The 7,255-nt window shown below is 39.0% G+C and overlaps 1 pseudogene; it reads right to left on the minus strand.

Moving 5' to 3' along the window:
• Positions 1-6,520: 6,520 nt before the first annotated feature.
• Positions 6,521-7,255, minus strand: LOC121134119 (annotated as a pseudogene).

A 7,255-nucleotide genomic window follows, 5' to 3' on the forward strand; every position in this document is an offset into this window, starting at 1 on the left:
TGGACTGCTTGACCGTTGTTGTATAAACTGGACATGTAGGACCCACAGAAAAGTGACTGCTAAACTCAAATAGTCCTTCAGGGTTCCTGCTTCATGAAGGAGTCTACGAGACTTTCTGCAGGACACAGAAAAATGACTGACAGACTGCTGATGCAGATGGACAGTTTGAAATTTCCTGCTTTGCTGAGAAGTGTTCCAGACACATTGTGGCCTATGGGCTGAAGATGGATGCCCCAACGTTACAGAGGAACTTCGGGTGACTGTCCAGGCAGTAAGATACCTCTGTCAATCCTAGTGTTTATATATTATCCTTCTGTGGTCTTTGATGGAGTTGAAGACAGATAGTTATAATTATAGTTTTCCTTAGTTATGATAAAAGATAAGTTACATATAGAAATTTGAACTCACAAGAATGGTATGGATGGTATTTTCTTTAAATCTTGCTAAAATATTGTAACTATGTTCTTATTTGATAACTGTTCTGTTATATACAATTTGACTGTGTTAAAGTTAAGACCTTTCTTTTTGTTTAAACAGAAAAGAGGAGATGTTGGGGACGTCTTATGCTAATAAAGCACTGTCTGGCCAATAGGAATCTAGATAGGTGGGGCTAGGAATCGAGGAGAACTCTGGGAAGGAGAAACACAAGAGAGTTCGAGATGTAACGCCATTGGGGTAGGAAGCCCGGAAACCTCTCCGGTAAGAAACATACTTAGATTAACAATGATGGGGTAATTACTTAAGTCAGAGCTAGCTAGTAAGAAACAAGCAAGGCCAACAGCTTCATAATTAATATAGCCTCCTGTGTGTTTATTTGGGATTGATGCAGCACTAGAACCAGGCTGGCGGGAAAGCAGCTCTAGAACCAGGCTGGCGGAAAAGCTTCTCTCAAGGAAAAGACTTCTCTTAACATGTGTATAGGAGGATGAGCCTGTTTTTATGTAAGGCATTTTAAGGTACTGGACAAGCCCTGGATTTAGGTATCTGTGAGAAACTCATGTCCCTTCGATACCAAAGGGTGATGGTGGTGTCTTCACAGTGTCTTTTCTGCAGGGAACACAAACAGTTCAAGATCCTCATCGTCATTTGCCTTGGAACTATTTTCTCTTTTGAGACTCCCCAGTGCATTCTATGTCTATTCCCTGCCTGGAGAATACGAAGCTTTCATACATAATCATTTCTTTAATGATATTTTTGCTATTTCATTATCAAAAATGCAATACCTATGGTAAAAATAAAATTTAGATATGTAATGAATATAAAAAATAAACATGCAGAGTTTTAGGTCTCCATTCCAATGAAACAACTACTTATTATTACTTTGTGTTCTTTTTTATCATCTGCCAGTGGAGCTCACATAAGAGTAATCATTACATGCTTAAGTTAAACATTAATATAAAGATCATGACTGCATACAAAACACATACTGTAGTCATTATTCACTCCTCTGAGTTTGATCTCACCACACTGGATATAACATTATTCTTAAGTTAATGCATCCATCAGACTGGATATTCTTAAGTTAGTGTATCTATCAGATCCATCAGTTGGCAAACTTGACTCTCTGATGAGGTAGCCCATATATTTTAGTGGGAAGTCTACTTTGTACAATCAATGAGAAAATATCATCTGTTACGTAGACAAATTTTGCTCTTGTGAATGTATACCCTGGTGCCCAAAGACAACATCTGTCTCCCAGTGGGAACTATCAGTAGACAAAGGTGTTTACTAGGTTTTGATGAACAGATCCATTTTATGTGCATGTCTCAGACCATCAGATTTGATGATTTTATAAGAAACAAAACTTAATACCATTTTTTTTCTGCTTCTCCAGGGCATCTCATGTATTTGAGAACCACAGACTTACTTTCTTACAACCTTGCGCTTGTTATCCAGGTAAGAACTGAAAGGTCCAGGCTCTAAATATTTGCAACTGGTAGAAGGAAAAAAACCAAAATTGTTAGCTTCATATCTGTCATGAGACGTGTTCAGTATGGAAACTGAGTTCACTTTGGCAAAGACTTATCTTAATTGAATGGAGTTTTTGAAGAACACTGAGTTGATATTCCCATTAATTGAGGATTAAATAAAAGAGGGGATTTTATTATTTTGATAATGTTATATTAAACTAACTTGCTTAGTTCTTTCAAGTCCAATGCATCCTATTATTAGTAGAGCATGTGTGATTAAAATAACAAATTGTGTCATGAGAATATTTTTAAATTAAAAGATTGTAAATGTTAATTATACATGTGAAAAAGTGTCCACTTAACTTTTCAATGTATCTTTTAAAGTGGAGATTATACTTTTGAAATTATAATTTAAAGAATTCCAGTAGAATGAAATTAGTCCATTGTATTGGCCTTCTACCCATTACAAAGTTTCTTGATGAATCTAACTCATTACAGCAAAGAGAAAAACAAAGAAAACAAAAAGAAACTGCCTTAGAAAATCTTGTTTCACCTTTTAGAAGCTTTTCAATTTCAGTGTTGAGAAAACTTACCTCTTCATGTATTTTACAGATGTAATTGACACTCCAGTCTTGAAAAGGATCAAGATTAAGATCATGGTTTCATTCACCTAAAATTAAAATTTTGACTGTTCCAAATGCAGAGACTTTTCCTGTATGTCTGACTGGCTTTGGACTTAAAAATGCGTGAGTTACTGACCAGATGCTGTATGACTTGAAAATATATGAATTGTCCACCAGATGTTGAAGGTAGATCCTGTAACGGTGCGCTGGGATATCCTGCACATGCTGCGAATGACCCAAGCCGGGCCATCCCACTTTCTATAGGCATGCCTCTCCTAACAGATGTTTCAAATTGATTCTGGTGGTTTTCCTGCTGAGTTTTGGTGTAGCTTTACAACCTTGCTCAACACAGGCCTGCAGGCAACAAGGGCACTTGGCAGACATCGTTAAGTGAACTGAAACTGCATGTCTTCCTGGATGGAGACACTGCAGAACAGGAATTCACCATTAATTCTAGCAGTCATATTTACCATTCAAACATGGATTTTTCAATATTTTTTGGTATGAACAAAAGTAGAAAAGACAATCTAAATGGTGCAAATATATCATGTAATAAGTAATGATTATTTCATTTACTTAGAATTTATCTTGATATGGATACAATTCATGGAAAACTCTAGAACAGTGGTTCTCAAGCTGTGGGTTGAGACTCCTTTTGGAGGGGCCGCATGTCCTTTTCATAGGGGTCTTCTAAGACCATTGGAAAACAAAAATTTTACATCATGATTCATAAGAGTGGCAAAATTACAGTTATGAACTAGCAATGAAAATAATTTATAGTTGGGGTTCACCACAACATGTGGAGCTGTGTTAAAGAATCACAGCATTAGGAAAGTTGAGAACCACTGCTCTAGAATATCAGCCCTTCAATAGACAGCTAGAAAAATAGCTGCAAAATGGAAACATAGTTAAACATGATACAATCTTCTAAACTATTATGCTAGTCTTTGTATTTTATGTGATGTATAATTTCAGAGAAAAATGAGCAGGGAAAAGCTGCCTGTAGATGATAGCACTATTCATGCTACACATCTTGAAACTGCCTTTGGAGAAATATTTAGAATATACACTCAGTATCATGGGTTGATATGTCTGAAGATTTCTGTCAAAATCAATTTTAGATTTTATCCCAAAGAAAGATTTGACTTTTTCAATGCAGCAAAGTGCTGCTGTTTTATACAAATACTTTAGAAATATTTTTTAGGATTATGGGCACTTTAGAAAATGAGAGATAACTACAGACAATAATCAAGCTAAAGATGCTGATTGAATCGACAAAAGTAATTTCATGAGTTGCTGCAAGATACAAGGGCGTGTGCAAGACTAGTGGAGGATACAAAAACACACTTATAAGAGGTAGAGATAAATGCAGGTAACTAATGATGTTATAAATTAGCTTATGGTACATGTAAATGAGGGGGCACAGAACTATGAAAGTGAAGGTAATTCTAATTAATACATTTTTCAAGATTCAACAAAAGCTCAAAGAGCTGCGAGGGAATCCAGTTTATTAACTATGCCTGTGAATTCAATGTATCGACTATGCCTGTGATGTTCAAACCAAGTTTCTAAGCACATCAATGACTCCTCTGTTAGAACTCAGAATCTTCAGAAAGCCTTGGCAATGACAAGCTAATGACTAAGAATAGTGTGCACAACAAGGATGGTGATGATGGTGGTTTTCATCATTATTTTGGGTGCAAGATGTTGGAGGCAGGATCTTAGTCTGTAGATCTAGTCTAACTTAGAACTCAGTTTGTGGTTCTAGCTGGCCTTCAACATTTGACTCTCCTTTCTCAGACCCCCTAGTTCTGGGATTACAGACCAGATGTGAGGTTCTGTGCTTGGCCAATGAATTTCACATTTTGTCTGAAAGAGCAGAACATGGAAGGATATAATCCTAAAGCCATGTTCTTTTCATTCCGGCTGACCCAGTCTCTGGATAAGGTGTTTAAATATCTATACCCTACTTATTTTCCTTATCAGTTATCTACCTTCACAGATCAATGATTTTAAGTAGTATGAATGAATGAATGAATGAACTCCAGAAGAGGATTAACATATGACCAGACCAGATATCAGCCTGGAAAGTTGAAGTTCAAAATCCACGAATGGCTGGTGTGTACAGGGAGGGGTAAAACTTGGTCCTAATTTGCAGTTCTGTTGTCACATAGGCCACCATCCTTTTCTTTTCTCCAGGACAAGCTTTATCTTCTCTACCTTATTATGTGCTGTGGGATTAATGAGGGGGTTCCTTACTGATATGAATATGTCTCTTGTCTTTAGGCTTTGTGCAGGATCCATCCAATGGAGGGAGCCCCTGGTCATCTTAGGAAGAAGGTAGGCAGGACTCATATCTGCACGCAGTGTATGCTCTCCCCAACCCCTTTCTCTCCTCACTGTGGTGGCTGCACCCTCCTATTATTGTGAGAGCCGCAGAAATGCTAATTGCATCTGCCATTCTTATCTCTAAAATGCTGCTCTGATCGCCCCAGTTTCTTAAAATCCCACCTTCGCTTTGTAAGTGGTCCCTGTACGTACTTTATCATTTACCCGCTGTGTTTGTGATAACATCTCCAATCAGAAAACCCCTGCTATTTGGCCAAGGAGTAGATGTAATTTGTTATGCATCCTTGAACTTTGAGCCACTGCTGCAATGTGTTGCAACGTAATCAGCCCCTCTGTGGGCAAGGGGAAGAAAAACAAACACTTCTTGTGCAAGAGCGTGATTTATTCAGGGTTTTATAAACTAAGTTAGGATTTCCCATAGAAATTATAGTCACATAAGGCTGGATGTGCTGTTTACTAACAATTTTTAAAATGCCTTAATTATATTTTTTATTTCATGGCTCAGTTGAGTTCAGGAAAGGCCAATATTTGTATGAGAAAACAGCTTGAATTAAAGAAGTTGGTAGATCACTCTGAAGTAAAGGAAATTAATATCTTCTATCAAATGTAAATATTTAAGTATATATAATGATGCAATTATGAAATAGACATATGGAACATAGTCATGGTAATCCTACAGAAGTTTATCATATCATGGATGACTATTCATTTATTCAATGGTCTATAAAAAATCAAAGACTAAGGTTATAGTTGAAGATATTCGACATACTTACAGAATTTTGAAGTCTTCTGACAATTTGGAAAATAATGGTATATACTAAGTTAGACTTGATGTTCTAGTTTCATTTTAACGCTGTGAGAAAGAGCATGTGTGGGCGGTTTGAATAAGAATGGCCCCAAATAGGCCCATATATTTGACTGTTTAGTCTCCAGATGGTGGAACTGTTTGGGAAGGGTTAGAAGGTATGGCCTTGTTGGAGGAGGTGTGTCGCTGGGGGTGGGCTTTGAGGTTTCGGTGTCTCTCTTTCTCTGCCTCATGTTTCTGGATCAAATGCAAGCTCCCAGCTACTTCAACACCACACCTGCTTGCTGGCTGTCATGCTTCCCACCAGGATGAAAGCAGAATAACCCTCTGATACTTTAAGCAAGCCCTTAGTGAAGTGGTTTTTGTTGTTCTTTCTTTGCTTGTTTGTTTTAGAAGTTGCAATGGTCATGGTGTCTCTTTATAGCAATAGAATAGTGAGTAAGACACCGTGACACAAAGCAACTCAAGGAGGAAAGAACTCAGGCAGCACAAGAACCCGGTAGTAGGAAGTGAAACAGAACCCATGGAGGAACATGGCTTACTGGCTTGCTCTTTATAGCTTGCTCCACCCACTTTCTTATATAACCCAGGACCATCTGCCCAGGGGTATCACTGCCTACAGTGGGCTTAGTCCTTCTATATCCATCCCTAATCAAGAAAATCCTCTACAGACTTGCCTATAGGCCAGTCTTAGGGAGGCATCTGAGGTTTGTTCTTACCAGATGACTCTAGCTTGTGTCAGACTGACAACTCAAAACAATCCCAATCAGCAGACTTGATATACAATACAATATTAGGTTGCTTGGCTTGCGACATGAATGATGTTTTGAAACTTTTTTTTTACTTAGGTTTTATTCATAATCATAAACTTAACTCTGCAATCCAGCTAGACTTGAGGGGAAATATGGAACCCAAAGAATTTCAGTGAGAGCAGAGATTACGGGGCATTACGAGCAGATGGGGTGGAGGCGGATGCTCTCCTGAGCTACAGAGGGAATGGTCTGGTGGGTAATAGGCCCGCGAGTCAGAAGAATTAGAGTTGCCCACAGTCGGAAATGGTAATCTTCTTGCTGGTCTTGCCGTTCCTGGACCCGAAACGCTCCATGGCCTCCACAATGTTCATGCCTTCTTTCACCCTTACCAAAGACCATGTGCTTGCCATCCAGCCACTAGGTCTTGGCGGTGCAGATAAAAAACTGGGAACCATTGGTGTTTGGTCCAGCATTTGCCATGGACAAGATGCCAGGACCCGTGTGCTTCAGGATGAAGTTCTCATGCTCAAATTTCTCTCCGTTGATGGACCTGCCACCAGTGCCATTATGACGTGTGAAGTCACCACCCTGGCACATGAATCCTGGGATAATTCTGTGAAAGGAGGAACCCTTATATCCAAATCCTTTCTCTCCAGTGCTCAGAACGCGAAAGTTTTCTGCTGTCTTTGGAACTTTGTCTGCAAATAGCTCGAAGGAGACGCGGCCCAAGGGCTCGCCATCGGCCGCAATGTCAAAGAACACGGTGGGGTTGACCATGGCTGCAAAGAGAGGCGACAGGGGACGGCGGGGTCTGCA

The sequence above is a fragment of the Mesocricetus auratus genome, unplaced genomic scaffold, assembly GCF_017639785.1.
Source record: "Mesocricetus auratus isolate SY011 unplaced genomic scaffold, BCM_Maur_2.0 Super-Scaffold_100026, whole genome shotgun sequence".
Taxonomy (NCBI): domain Eukaryota; kingdom Metazoa; phylum Chordata; class Mammalia; order Rodentia; family Cricetidae; genus Mesocricetus; species Mesocricetus auratus.